Genomic DNA, 16344 nt, shown 5'->3' on the forward strand with positions numbered 1-16344 from the left:
TGGTCGTGTGAATATGTGTAAACAATGAGGGTCGGAAGATATAAGGGAGTTCAGTCATCATCTTGCTTACCTGGTTTAACTGGATACCCTTCTCCACACGTAGGACTATTTTTAATCCTTGTGAGGACCTCTTCTCTGTAGGAATTGCAAAACAGAGATATCTTCTATCAATAACCCCCCCCCTCTCTCTCTCTCTCTCTCTCTCTCTCTCTCTCTCTTCTTTTAATTCAATTTAAGCCTATCTCTATTATCTTAAATTCTCTCTCTCTCTCTCTCTCTCTCTCTCTCTCTCTCTCTTCTTTTAATTCAATTTAAGCCTATCTCTATTATCTTAAATTCTCTCTCTCTCTCTCTCTCTCTCTCTCTCTCTCTCTCTCTCCACATATAGATAATGTAAGCAAACATATTATCCTACATTTTTACCGACTACAGACGACAAAAGAATTCGAGATCAACACGTGTGTGTGTGTCTTTGTTTTGGTTGGGGATAGCCCCAGTTATTCCCAAACAGGTGTTACAGAGTCCAACTTGCATAATGAAAAAAAAAGCAGTATTATAACGTATACGTATCGTTATTACATTAAGTTCCTTTAGAACGGCTTTCCCCCTCAGCCAGACTGTTGGCTAATCACAGCTGAGAAGCTCTCTGACGTCAACAAACGTGGTAGTCACGTGTGTCAACTCATTTTAGTGTGGCGGGGTACTCCCCGAACGGCTGACCTCCCAGAATATAGACAGGGTTAGACTGGGAGATCGCGAAGGGTCAGGAAATTGGTAGGAGACGGAGTTTATTGTGTGCGCGTTGTAACCAAAAAAGAAAAAATATATAAAATAAATGTAAGGAGACGATTTAGATGTATATTATTCGTTGTGGTTGTGTAGGGTTGCGATATTTTATTCATATTTTGGCAGTGTGGATATGTATATGTATATGTATATATATACATATATATATATATATATATATATAAATATAAATATATATATGTATATATATATATATATATATATACTGTATATATATGTATATATATGTATATATATATATATATATATATATATGAGAGAGAGAGAGAGAGAGAGAGAGAGAGAGAGAGAGAGTTTCGCACACTATTATTATTATTATTATTATTATTAGCTAAGCTACAACCCTAGTTACGAAAGCAGGATGCTGTAAGCCCAAGGGCTCCAACAGGGAAAAATAGCCCAGTGAGGAAAGGAAATAAGGAAATAAATAAACTATGAAAATTAATAAGAAGTAATATATATATATATATATATATATATATAATTTTTTTTTTTTTATATTTTTTGTCTAGGATTGGAAGGTATTATTCATTAATCATCTTTGGTTGAACTGAGGATAGATAATATTTTTTAGAAAATATTTATAGTTCAAATAAATATTTTTTTATTAATACACCAAAAATACTCCAAGTTTGCTATATCTTATCTCTTCTTCCCGATTTTACTACTACTAATATTTTTATTATTATTGATACTACTACTACTACTACTACTATTTTTAGTATTATTGATACTACTACTACTACTACTACTACTACTACTACTACTATTTTTATTATTATTGATACTACTACTACTACTATTTTTATTATTATTATTACTACTACTACTACTACTACTACTACTACTACTATTTTTATTATTATTGATACTACTACTACTACTACTACTACTACTACTACTACTACTACTATTTTTATTATTATTGATACTACTACTACTAATATGTTTATAATTATTGATACTACTACTACTACAAATATTTTTATTATTATTGATACTACTACTACTACTACTACTACTACTACTACTATTTTTATTGTTATTGATACTACTACTACTACTACTACTACTACTACTACTACTACTACTACTACTACTATTTTTATTATCATTGATACTACTACTACTACTACTACTACTACTACTACTACTAATAATAATAATAATAATAATAATATTTTTATTATTGATACTACTACTACTACTAATATTTTTATTATCATTGATACTACTACTACTACTACTACTACTACTACTACTAATATTTTTATTATTGATACTATTACTACTACTATTAGTATTTTGATTATCATTGATACTACTACTACTACTACTACTACTACTACTACTACTATCATTATCACTTTAATTCATAAGGAAATATCTTAATGATTGTAGATCAGGAATTTCCTTTATTTTCAATTCGTGCTCAGTGTGTTCAATCTCAAGTTGGAGAGAGAGAGAGAGAATTGGTCTTCATTTTTCATTTGGTTAGGTTCGCAATTAATTGAAAATTGTATTAAATTTACTGATTAAGCTTTTAGAGGATAATTGGAAGTCCGTAGGCACTGGCAATCTCAATTATGTATCCACTCTGGTCCTGTGGGAACCAGAGCTTCGTCCAACATAGTTATCTCAAGCTGCAATAGTGTACGCTACATCCTATAGGGGTATTACTGTGCACCTACTTTCTATCCTTCTCCTTTTCTGAAACCTGTGATCTTAAAAGCACTATTCAATTAATGTCTTTAACTTGTTTATCTGGGTCCGTATTTTGGGGGTTTGTACTTTGGGGGGTCCGTATTTTAGGGGCGTCCGTATGTTAGGGGATCCGTGGGGGGTCCGTATCTTGGGGGTCCGTATTTTAGGGGGGTCCGTATTTTAGGGAGTTCGTATTTTGATGGGTCCGTATTTTAGGGGGGTCGGTATTTTAGGGGGTCCGTATTTTAGGGGCTCCGTATTTTGATGGGTCCGTATTTTACGGGGTCTGTATTTTTTGGGGTCCGTATTTTTGGGGTCCGTATTTTGGGGCTCCGTATTTTGATGGGTTCGTATTTTAGGGGGTCCGTATTTTGATGGGTCCGTATTTTAGGGGGTCCGTATTTTGGGGGGGTCCGTATTTTGATGGGTCCGTATTTTGTGGCGTCCGTATTTTAGGGGGTCCGTGGGGGGTCCGTATTTTTTAGGGTCCGTATTTTGGGGGTCCGTATTTTAGGGGGTTCGTATTTTGATGGGTCTGTATTTTAGGGGGGTATGATTTTGGGGTTGCGTATTTTGGGGGATCCGTATTATGGGGGTCCGTATTTTGATGGGTCCGTATTTTGTGGGTCCGTATTTTGGGGGGGTCCATATTTCGGGTGTCCGCATGTTTGGGGTGTCCATATTTTGGGAGGTCCGTATTTTGGGTGTCCGTGTTTTAGGGGATCTGTATTTTAGGGGCGTCCGTAATTTTTGGGGGGTCCGTATTTTAGGGGCGTCCATATTTTTGGGGTCCATATTTTAGGGGGTACGTATTTTGTGGCATCCGTATTTTAGGGGGTCCATTTTTTGGGGGGTCCGTATTTTATGGGGGTCCGTATTTTGGGGTCTGTATTTTGGGGCGTCTGCATTGTTTGGGGGTCCGTACTTTTGGGGGTCCATATTTTAGGTGGTACGTATTATTTTGGGGTCCGTATTTTTGGGGGTCCGCATGTTAGGGGTGTTAGATCTATTTTTGGGGGAGGTGGGCGTTGGGTGGGTGGGTGGGTGGATGTTTGGTGGGCGTATTTGGGGTTAATTGGGGTCATACTCATATATCAGTCGCTTTTCAAAATAGAAACAATCTTTACTCAATTTATTTTAATGAGACGCATTTGCACCGACTCGCAGCGGTGCCCTTTTAGCTCGGAAAAGTTTCATGATCGCTGATTGGTTAGAATTATCTTGGCCAACCAATCAGCGATCAGGAAACCTTTCCGAGCTAAAAGGGCACCTCTGCGAGTCGGTGCAAATATGCCTCACTAAAAAAATTTGACTATAGAATAGCTTAGTAAAGTCAAGAAATAGTTACATCTCTTTCTGAAGATAGGAACACTTCTCGAATGATTTTACTGATAACCATTTATTGTATGGAAAAATCATTTTTATATTTATATGAATGGGACACTTATACCAATTATTTATAGGTACTGATAATATTTTATTGTATGGAAAAAACCATTTTATATTTATATGAATGGGACACTTATACCAATCATTTATAGTGGGCTCATTTTGACTAGTTTATTTGTATATAAGATCACACGCTCGCTCAATTTCACAACTAGATCCGGGTATCGTTGGGGGAAACGAAGACGAATATCTTGTTGGAAAATTAGATATTTCCGATTTGAAAGTCCCTTGGGAAGGCTGAAATACCTCGGTTAAAATCAAGAAGAAGAAGAAGGAGGAGAATGAGAGAAGAGGGGGAGGGTGAGGAGGAGGAAAAGATGGACGGAAAGCGCGCTAAACTCACAGGAGGAAAACAGCTGTTTTTCTACGTCATTGCAATTTGAGAATTATTTCGTAACTGGGTGGCGAGGGGTCACTACACTACAGATAGGAGAGAGAGAGAGAGAGAGAGAGAGAGAGAGAGAGAGAGAGAGAGATTCCTGGTAACATGAAAGACTTGTAAATGAATAATTCATTGTATAATCAATGTCCATTCATCCACAATTATTTATATGCAAACATTAATTGTATGTATATATATATATTATATATATATATTGTATAATTATATATATATAATTATATATATATATATTATATATATTCCATTTTCTTTGGTAGTGGATTGCCTAATCCAACCCCTGGACTCATTACACAAAAATATCTGAAGGCATGACCTAACCTTACAAGCATTGTCGGAGGCCTGACTCCATACCTGAGCATGACTTCACCCCTTAGAAGATTGTCCGGAACACCTGTCTTAGTAAGCAGTTTCCCTTGATTGCATGACAATGGTGTAAACTATCTTCATGAAGCTGGAGGTTATGTTTTCGCCCCCTTTTGTGTGTTTGTTTGTTTGTGAAGAACTTCCTGGTCACAATTTAACTCATAGAATAGTGAAACTTCCAGTGATTAATTTTTACGTTGAAGAACTTCCTGGCCACAATTTTATTCGTAGAGTGGGTGAAACGTTCAGGGATTAATTGTAGTGTTGAGATGTGGAAGTGACTCAATTTTTAAAGTCCTAGGTCAAAGGTCAAGGTTAAGGTCTAGCAAAAGGTTGTTTGTTTTGTAAACAAACTGCCTGGCCACAATTTCACCCATGGAATAGTGAAACTTTGAGGGATTAATTCTTACGTTAAGACGTGGAAGTGACTCAATTTTTAAAAATCCTAGGTCAAAGGTCAAGGTCAAGGTCTAGCAAAAGGTTTGTTCTTGTTTTGTGAAGAACTTCCTGGCCACAAATTTCACTCATGGAATAGTGAAACGTTCAGGGATTAATTGCTGTGTTGAGACATGGAAGTGATTAATTTCTAAAGTCCTAGGTCAAAGGTCTAAGGTCAAATGTCTAGCAAAAGGTTGTTTGTTATTGTAAACAACTTCCTGGCCACAATTTCACTCATGGAATATTGAAACTTTGAGGGATTAATTGTTACGTTAAGACGTGGAAGTGACTCAATTTTTAAAGTCCTAGGTCAAAGCGTCAAGTTCAATGTCTAGCAAAAGGTTGTTTGTTTTATAAACAACTTCCTGGCCACAATTTCACATCATTGAGTACTGAAGCTTCCAGGGATTAATTATTATGTTGAGACATGGAAGTGATTCGGTTCTAAAGTCCTAAGTCAAAGGTCAAGGTCAAGGGTCTAGCAAAAGGTCGTTTAATTTTTAAACAACTTCCTGTCCACAATTTAACTCATAGAGTAGTGAAAAATTTCAGCTCGTAGAATAATGAAACTTTCAGGGATTAATTGTTATGTTGATACGTTGGAAGTGGGTTCGATTTTTGAAAGTCCTAGGTCAAAGGTCAAGGTCCAATTTGAGCAAAAGGTCGTTACTCACAGAGTAATGAAAATTTCAGGGATTAATTGTTATGTTGGGGACGTGGAAGTGATTGAATTTTTAAGTCCTAGGTCAAAGGTCCAAGTCAAGGTAGAGCAAGATGGTCGATCGAATTGACCCTAAGGCAAGCTAGTTTCGAGAAATAAGTTGACGTGGTGGAGGTCTGCACTCTGGAGTAGTGCTTTTTTTATTGTTTAGTTTTCCTTGTTTTAAACCACATTATGCAATGGAAGGGGATAAGAAAGAACTAGTTGTTGATTTTTGATTGAAAATAAGATTTTATGCAAATATTTACGCATTTTGCGTAATTTAAGTCTTCCTTTTAATCTTCCTCTAGTTGAACTTTCTCTATTCCTCATATCTCTATTCCAAATTCCTCTATTCATACTAGCTCTATTCCGGATTCCTTTATTCCTGCTTCCTCTATTCAGACTGCCTCTTTTTCGATCTATTCTAGTTTTCTTTATTTCTAGCTTCCTCCAATCCTTCTACCTCTATCCTCTATTCCAACTTCCTCTGTTCCAACTTTCTCTCTTCCATTCTACTCTGGCTTAATCTATTCTAATTTCCTCTAATTTAGCTTCCTCTATTACAATTTCCTGTATTCCAGTCTATTTTAGCTGCCTTTATTTCCATATTACTCTATTCAAATCTATTCTAACTTCTTTTACTCCAGCTTCCTCTTTTACAGTTTCCTCTATTCTATCGACCTCTATTCTAACTACTTCTATTCCAATCTATTCCAACGTCCTCTACTCATGGCTTCCTCTATTATAATCTATTCCTACTTCCTCTATTTCAACTTCTATTCCAACTTCCTCTATTCTAACTTCTATTCCAATGTCCTTTACCCAGGCTTTCCTCTATTCTATCTTCTATTCCAATGTCCTCTGACTCTGGCTTCCTCTATTCTAACTTCTATTCCAATGTCCTCTACCCAGTCTTCCCTCTATTCTAACTTCTATTCCAATGTCCTCTATTCTAACTTCTATTCCAATGTCCTCTACCCAGTCTTCCTCTATTCTATCTTCTATTCTAATGTCCCTCTTACTCTGGCTTCCTCTATTTCTAACTTCTATTCCAATGTCCTCTACCCAGTCTTCCTCTATTCTAACTTCTATTCCAATGTCCTCTACTCTGGCTTCCTCTATTCTAACTTCTATTCCAATGTCCTCTACCCAGTCTTCCTCTATTCTAACTTCTATTCCAATGTCCTCTACCCCGGCCTCCTCTATTCCAACTTCTATTCCAACTTCCTCTATTCTAACTTCTATTCCTATGTCCTTTACCCAGGCTTCCTCTAATTCTAACTTCTATTCCAATGTCCTCTACTCTGGCTTCCTCTATTCTAACTTTTATTTCCAATGTCCTCTACCCTGGCTTTCTCTATTCCAACTTTCTCCACCAACTCTCTATTCCAACCTCTAGACTTCCTGATTCATTTTAAAACATTTCCCCACAGTAGTGTCAACGTTACGAAGGGCCTACCCGGCCCCAGCGTAGGGCCATTGTCCAAAATAACACCCTTTCAACCACGTAGAACTACCATGTGTTTGTTAATTCCAAGTGCATTGTTTTTTTTTTTCTTTTTTTTCTTCTCTTTCGTTGGTCAATACTACACAATAATTCAGAATATATGCACATATATATACATACATGTATGTATATATGCAAAAAAAAAAAATATAGACTTTTTGAAATTGATTTGTAGGCTATATGGTTTATTTGATTAATAATTTTATTTATTTATTTATTTATTTAATAATTCAAAATTATTTACTTTAATATTTTAGCAGATGTACTTATCTAGGTATGACAGCTTCAAAAGGCAAGGAGTCGGCTTGACGAACTCTCTCTCTCTCTCTCTCTCTCTCTCTCTCTCTCTCTCTGTCTTCTTGAGACCCTAACAATCGTTACAACATTGTTCTCCTCTGGGTTCTGACGTCACCAATTGAACCTTAACTGCTAATTTACAAGATGACAAATGACCATTTTAAAGGTTTTAAATACTGCTCATGAATGGCAGAGGCATGTAACTGGACATTGCCCTATCAAACAGTACAAATGCCCTAGAGACTCACCATATATCATATATCAGCGCTCAAGTCCCCTCTCTACCAAAGCTAGGACCAGGGAAGGCTAGGCAATGGCTGTTGATGACTCAGAAGACGGACCTGTAGGCTCCCCTAAGCCTCCCATTCTCTATCTCACAAGGATGGTGAGGTTGCAGACACTAATGGAGTAACGAGACTAAGCGGGGCTCGAACCCCCGTCTGGCAAACACAAGGAAGAGACGTTACCAATATGCCACAACAACCGATATATGAGTTGTCTTTAACTGTTAGAAATTCTTGTGTGGTGTTTTGAAAATAGCGAGATATTTCGTGTTTTTTAAATATTTTTTTTATGTAGTTTTGAATTTACGTTTGTAAGTAGTATCTATAAGTATTTTCCTTCTTTTTCATTTATGATTTAGTGGTTATAATCATCCGTACTACTTACAAAAGCGTAGGAGTGATGTGGGATTTATTTAAGTAACAATATTTCGCTACTCATAATTCCGTCACAATATATTTTCCTACTTATAGTAGCCCCGGTAGTTATGATGCCAACATGTACGGGCAAACCAGTCTGCTATGAGGTTCCGTTTAGGGAACGAAGAGCTATAAAAACCAGACAGGAATTTTTTTTTTTTTTTTTTTTATACAGGATTCACTCAACCGGTAGCAAGTCCAGATCGTAAGAAGGACTCTTACCTCCTCCTGCTTTATATCCAGAGGTGCCTATTGTACATTATAGAAAGTAGGGTTTAAGTATTAAGAGGTTTCTTATTATAAATTATAGAAAGTAGGGTTTATGAGTTTAAATAGCACGTTTCTTTTAGAAGTGCTAAATGAATTTGTGGTTTTAATTTCTGGCCAGACAGTACTACATTGGATCCCTCTCTCTGGTTACGGCTAAATTTTCCCTTTGCTTACACATACCTTGAATAGTCTGGCCTATTCTTTCTACATTCTCCTGTCCTCTTACACCTGATAACACTGAGATTACCAAACAATTCTTCTTCACCCAAGGGGTTAACTACTGTACTGTAATTGTTCAGTGGTTACTTTCTTCTTGGTAAGGAGCTCTTCTATGAGAAGGACACTCAAAAATCAAACCATTGCTTTCTAATCTAGGGTAGTGCCATAGCCTCTGTACCATGGTCTTCCACTGTCTTGGGTCAGAGTTCTCTTGCTTGAGGGTACACTTGGGCACACAGTTCCATCTTATTTTTCTTCCTCTTGTTTGGTTAAAGATTTTATAGTTTCTATAGGAAATATTTTATTTTAATGTTTGTAACTATTTTATTTTTCCTTGAATCCTTTCCTCACTGGGCTATTTTCCCTGTTAGAACCCCTGAACTTATTGCATCCTGCTTTTCCAACTAGGTTTGTAGCTTGGTTTAGCAAGTAGTAGTAGTAGTAGTAGTAGTAGTAATAATCAGACGAAAATCTCCCACCATCACCAACCAGCACTGGCCAGCGTGCTGATGAAGATTGACCAAACCCCAGACATGAAATCACATATCTGAGGCCTTTGTCCTGCAATGGACAGTAACGGCTGTATTTGCCGTTTAAGAATGAAATTTATGATAAGCAATAAACCATATAATAAGGAAATAAACCACTCTATTATTATTATTATTATTATTATTATTATTATTATTATTATTATTATTATTATTATTATTACTAGCCCAGCTACAACCCTAGTTGGAAAAGCAAGATGCTATAAGCCCAAAGGCTCCAAGAGGGAAAAATAGCCCAGTGAGGAAAGGAAATAAGGAAATAAATAAATGATGCGAATAAATTAACAATATATCATTCTAAAAACAGTAACAGCGTCAAAACAGATATGTCCTATATAAACTATTAACAACGTCAAAAACAGATATGTCCTATATAAACTATTAACAACGTCAAAGACAGATATGTCCTATATAAACTATTAACAACGTCAAAGACAGATATGTCCTATATATACTATTAACAACGTCAAAAACAGATATGTCCTATATAAACTATTAACAACGTCAAAGACAGATATGTCCTATATAAACTATTAACAACGTCAAAAACAGATATGTCCTATATAAACTATTAACAACGTCAAAGACAGATATGTCCTATATAAACTATTAACAACGTCAAAAACAGATATGTCCTATATAAACTATCAACAACGTCAAAAACAGATATGTCCTATATAAACTATTAACAACTTCAAAAACAGATATGTCCTATATAAACTATTAACAACGTCAAAAACAGATATGTCCTATATAAACTATTAACAACGTCAAAAACAGATATGTCCTATATAAACTATTAACAACGTCAAAAACAGATATGTCATATATAAAATAGAAAAAGAATCATATCAGCCTAGTCAACATAAAAACAAATTGCGTACAAATTGCGGAACTAAAACTCCAACAGTCATTATTTTAGCATCCCCAAATTTAGAGACAGGCCCGGAGGCGTAGACGAAAATCTAACACATAATTCTCGGAATTAATGAAAGATTAAACTTCCCTTTTTTTTTTATAATCATTTTATGTTTTTTCTCTGACTTTCTCCATTTCTTAGATTCTTTGACGTCAGACGAGTCTATTGTGAAGGGGGAATCCCCTTCTATGTTTGAGGTTTAATATTGGGTAAGGTTTTGTTGGTGAGCCTTTTATGTGCTTTTGGGTACACGCACACACACATATATATATACTGTATACATATATACATACATTTATATATATATATATATATATATATATAATATATATATATATATATATATATAAATATATATATATATATATATATATATAATATATATATATATATATATATATATATCTTTTGAGACATCAATGATGATATAGTTACTCTCTCTCTCTCTCTCTCTCTCTCTCTCTCTCATTTTATATGTATAAAGTAAGAGATTCAATTCTCTCTCTCTCTCTCTCTCTCTCTCTCTCTCTCTTTTTTATATGTATAAAGTAAGTGATTTAATTCTCTCTCTCTCTCTCTCTCTCTCTCTCTCTCTCTCTATATATATATATATATATATACATATATATACAGAGAGAGAGAGAGAGAGAGAGAGAGAGAGAGAGAGAGAGAGAGAGAGTAATTTCATTGATGATACAATCTGTCTGAAAACTTAGTGATGTTTGGACAAGGCTCTTCCTCAAAGTCATTCATTCTAATCTCAACGTCCGAAGAACAAAATTAATTCCTTGAAGTGATGAATTACGTCATTTCTCTCTCTCTCTCTCTCTCTCTCTCTCTCTCTCTCATATACACTTTACCGTACGACAGCTTACCACTTTACCACAAGAGTTTTAACTTCCTCTCTCTCTCTCTCTCTCTCTCTCTCTCTCTCTCTCGCAATGAAATTACTCTCTCTCTCTCTCTCTCTCTCTCTCTCTCTCTCATGCACTTTGCCGTACGACAGTTTACATCAATAGTTTTAACTTGCTTCAATTCGACCTTGAAAAAGTAACGTCATAATTCTAGTTTTGTTTATCTAATTTTGTTATTTTATTACAATATACAAAAAAAACATTCAAAATCTATTAGATTCCATCACCCATTGCCTTTAAATATTCACAGAATAATAAAAATGCCACGATTTAACAATTTCATATAAACATCTTACGTTTGGCAGCAACGTTTTCACTTTCTCCCATCTGCATAGAGATCAGATGTTAAACAGATGAGATTCATGAGAGACGGAGTGTTGCCTTGTCAGCCATGTCTTAATATAAGTGCTTGAGTCTCTAAGGTCTATATTGCCTACCACTACACACGCGTGGGAGATATTATTATCATTGTTACTAGCTAAGCTACAACCCTAGTTGGAGAAGCAGCGTGCTATAAGACCAAGGACCCCAACAGGGTAATAATAGCCCAGTGAGGAAAGGAAATCTAAAAATCTAAAAGAGAAGTAATGAATAAAGAATATAAAATACTTTTGTTACTAGCTAAGCTACAACCCTAGTTGGAGAAGCAGCGTGCTCTAAGCCCAAGGGCCCCAACAGGGAATAATATCCCAGCGACGAAAGGAAATGTAAAAATTAAAAGAGAAGTAATGAATAAAGAATTTAAAATAGTATTGTTACTAGCTAAGCTACAACCCTAGTTGGACAAGCAGGATGCTATAAGCCCAAGGGCTCCAACAGGGGAAAAATAGCCCAGCGAGGAAAGGAAATGTAAAAACTAAAAGAGAAGTAATGAATAAAGAATTTAAAATAGTATTATTACTAGCTAAGCCGAGGAAAGGAAATGTAAAAAAAGAGAAAAATTGAAAGAGAAGTAATGAATAAAGAATATAAAATAGTATTGTTACTAGCTAAGCTACAGCCCTAGTTGGAGAAGCAGGATGCTATAAGCACAAGGGCTCCAACAGGGGAAAAATAGCCCAGCGAGGAAAGGAAATATAAAAAACTAAAAGAGAAGTGATGAATAAAGAATGTGAAATAGTATTATTACTTGCTAAGCTACAATACTAGTTGGAGAAGCAGGATGCTATGAGCTCAAGGGCTCCAACAGGGAATAATAGCCCAGTGAGGAAAGGATATATAAAGATAAACTAAAAGAGAAGTAATGAACAATTGATATATGATATTTTAAGAACAGTACCAACATTCAAATAGCTCTTACATAAGCAAAGAGACTTATATTTCCCTGTTCAACATATAAAAACATTTAATGAACAATTGATATAATATATTTCAAGAACAGTACCAACATTCATATAGATATCTCTTACATAAACAAAGAGACTTATATCAGCCTGTTCAACATAAAAAATACATTTAATGAACAATTTATATAACATATATTAAGAACAGTACCAACATTCAAATAGATATCTCTTACAAAAGCAAAGAGACATATCAGCCTGTTCAACATAAAAAATACATTTAATGAACATTTGATATAACATATTTTAAGAACAGTACCAACATTCAAATAGATATCTCTTACATAAACAAAGAGACTTATATCACCCTGTTCACCATAGGAAAAACATTTAATGAACATTTGATATAACATATTTTAAGAACAGTACCAACATTCAAATAGATCTCTCTTACATAAGCAAAGAGACTTATATCACCCTGTTCAACATATAAAAACATTTAATGAACAATTGATATAATATATTTTAAGAACAGTACCAACATTCAAATGAATCTCTCCTACATAAACTATAAAAACAGAGAGTTATATCAGCCTGTTCAACATAAAAATACATTTAATGAACAATTGATATAATATATTTTAAGAACAGTACCAACATTCAAATAGATATCTCTTACATAAGCAAAGAGACTTATATCACCCTGTTCACCATAGGAAAAACATTTAATGAACAATTTATATAACATATTTTAAGAACAGTACCAACATTCAAATGAATCTCTCCTACATAAACTATAAAAACAGAGAGTTATATCAGCCTGTTCAACATAAAAATACATTTAATGAACAATTGATATAACATATTTTAAGAACAGTACCAACATTCAAATAGATATCTCTTACATAAACAAAGAGACTTATATCACCCTGTTCAACATAGGAAAAACATTTCATGAACAATTGATATAATATATTTTAAGAACAGTACCAACATTCAAATAGATATCTCTTACGTAAGCAAAGAGACTTATATCACCCTGTTCAACATAGGAAAAAATAAAAACATTCGCTGCAACTTTGAACACTCATGCTACCCTGGGACCCGACCCCTGCAAAACCACCTGTTCTTGGCCGAAGAAGTCTGAAGAATGCAAGACTGGGTTTGCTACCTCCCTCCCCCCACCTCCCCCCACCCGGGGTGTCCTTCTCCCGCTCTTCTGTAATACTGGAAAGGGCTAAGGGCGTTTTATGTAGCCTCCCTGGAAAGGGCATTGAACTTCCAGTGCTTTTAGGTAGTCCAGAGATGCGTTCGATTGGGGTACATCTGTTTGAATGGGTGATTTTGTGTTTATTTTATTATTATTCGTTTATTTCCTTTATTTATATACATTATTTCTTTTGTAAAGTATGCATAGGCCTATACAAAAATTATATATATATGTATATATATATATATATATATATATGTACATTTATATATATATATATGTGTGTATATGTGCAGTATATATATATATATATATATATTATATATCCATACATTATATATATGTATATATATATACATATATATTATATATATCCATACATTATATATATGTATATATGCATTATATATATGTATATATTATATATATGTATGCCCTATTATTATTATTATTATTATTATTATTATTATTATTATTATTATTATTATTATTACAATCCAAGCTGCAACCCTAATCAGAAACAATCTAAACACAACTACCCTTTAGGTACCAAAATGGTGAAAGTACCCCAGCACCAAATAAAAAAAATATCAAAACCTACATTGCAAAAAATAAAGAAAGTTAACAGATTAAATAAGAGGTTACCTTTACAACCACCCCTCCTCCCCCCCACACAAGAAAAGAAAAAGGCATTAACCCCCCAGGTATTAGATACAGTAACATAGAAATGAGGTTCCCTGGCATGTAAATGAAGCAGGGAAATTCCCCTAGATCTCTTCTCCCTAACTTGGGGAAATCCAGGGCCCTTACTCCCCTGCCTGTGTCTCCAGTCAAACCAGTTCTGCCTCCAGCCCTTAGTCTACCTTGATGTAATATCCTATATTTTTTTGTTTTTTTGGCTTCACAGTGAGTTTTATTAGTGGCCAAATACGTTTGTGGTTTAAATTTTGTATTTTGAGGGAAGAAGAGCAGTTGTTGTTGTTGTTGTTGTTGTTGTTATTATTATTGTTATTTTTATTATTTTCATTATCATTACTATTATTATTATTATTATGATTATGATTATTATTATGATTATTATTTGTTATTATTATTATTATTATTATTATTATCATTATTATCATTGTTATTATTATTATTATTATTATTATTATTATTATTATTGTTTTATTATTATTATTATTATTATTATTATTATTATTATTATTATTATTATTATTATTACAAGCTAAGCTACAACACTAGTTGGAAAAGCAAGATGCCAGAAGCCCAAGGGCTCCAGCAAAGAAAAAATAGCCCAGTGAGGAAAGGAAACAAGGAGATAAACTACAAGAAAAGTAATAAAGAATCAAAATAAAATTTTTTCATAATAATTACAACATTAAATTATGGTCTTCCATATACTGTATAAACTATAAATTAGATAGAATAGTGCAGGCCTACCCGAGTGTACCCTCAAGCAAGAGAACTCTACCCCAAGACAGGGCGGAGACCATGGTACAGAGGCTATGGCACTACCCAAGACTCATGGACAATGTTTTCATTTTGGATTGTCCTTCTAGATGAGCAGTTTCCCCATAAAGCTATTTTTTTATCGAGATAATTAAATGTTGTACATTTAAAATTCCATCTTATTCCTTCGGTCAATATTTATAAAGTAATATTTATAATAGATTTTGCTTATTGATAGTTTTTTTTTTTCGTTCTAGGTTCTTTAAATTTTGTATAACAGAATTTTTGAAGATATTTCATCAATTATAATTTTGTTCTTCATATAGTAATGGTATATAATTTTCGAATTTTCGATAAGAAACATTTCGAATATATATATGTCAAACCATTTAGTATTTTTCATGATATATATGTATATATATATATATATATATATACTGTATATATATATATATATATATATATAAATTACATATATATCTCCATCATCTCCTCCTACGCCTAAATTGACGCAAAGGGCCTCGGTTAGATTTCGCCAGTCGTCTCTATCTTGAGCTTTTAAATCAATACTTCATCATTCATCATCTTTTACTTCACGTTTCATAGACTATTATATATATATATATATATATATATGTGTGTGTGTGTGTGTATGTGTTTGTGTGTGTATATAACTTGCGTGTGTTACTAAGAACAATTTCTAAAAACGAAATTTCTAATTTTGCTGGTGTACGTGTGTAGAGGCAGGGACTTCCCCAAGAAAATCTGAGAGAGAGAGAGAGAGAGAGAGAGAGAGAGAGAGAGAGAGAGTCTGGAGTTCTATGCTGTTTTGCCTCTGAGTGTAGAGAGAAATCAGTTTTTTCTTATAGGCAAAAAAAAAAAAATTTCTTAAAAGTTAAGAATATAATTCCAATAAGACTCTTTTTGAATTAAAATATTTTGAGTCTTTTTTTTTTTTATATAATAATAAAGTCTTTTGTTTAGAGTCTTCCACATCGATTGTGTTTTTATTGAATAGGTTAATGTTTTTTTAATCCTTCCTGTTTATAATCATACCCAGTAATTATAAGACTTTGCTGAAGTTGGAAGGAGGTTATGTTTTACCCCCTGTTTGTGTATGTGTTTGCGTGTTTGTTTGTTTGTTTGTCAAGAGCCTC

Source organism: Palaemon carinicauda, chromosome 32 (genome assembly GCF_036898095.1).
Source record: "Palaemon carinicauda isolate YSFRI2023 chromosome 32, ASM3689809v2, whole genome shotgun sequence".
Classification (NCBI taxonomy): domain Eukaryota; kingdom Metazoa; phylum Arthropoda; class Malacostraca; order Decapoda; family Palaemonidae; genus Palaemon; species Palaemon carinicauda.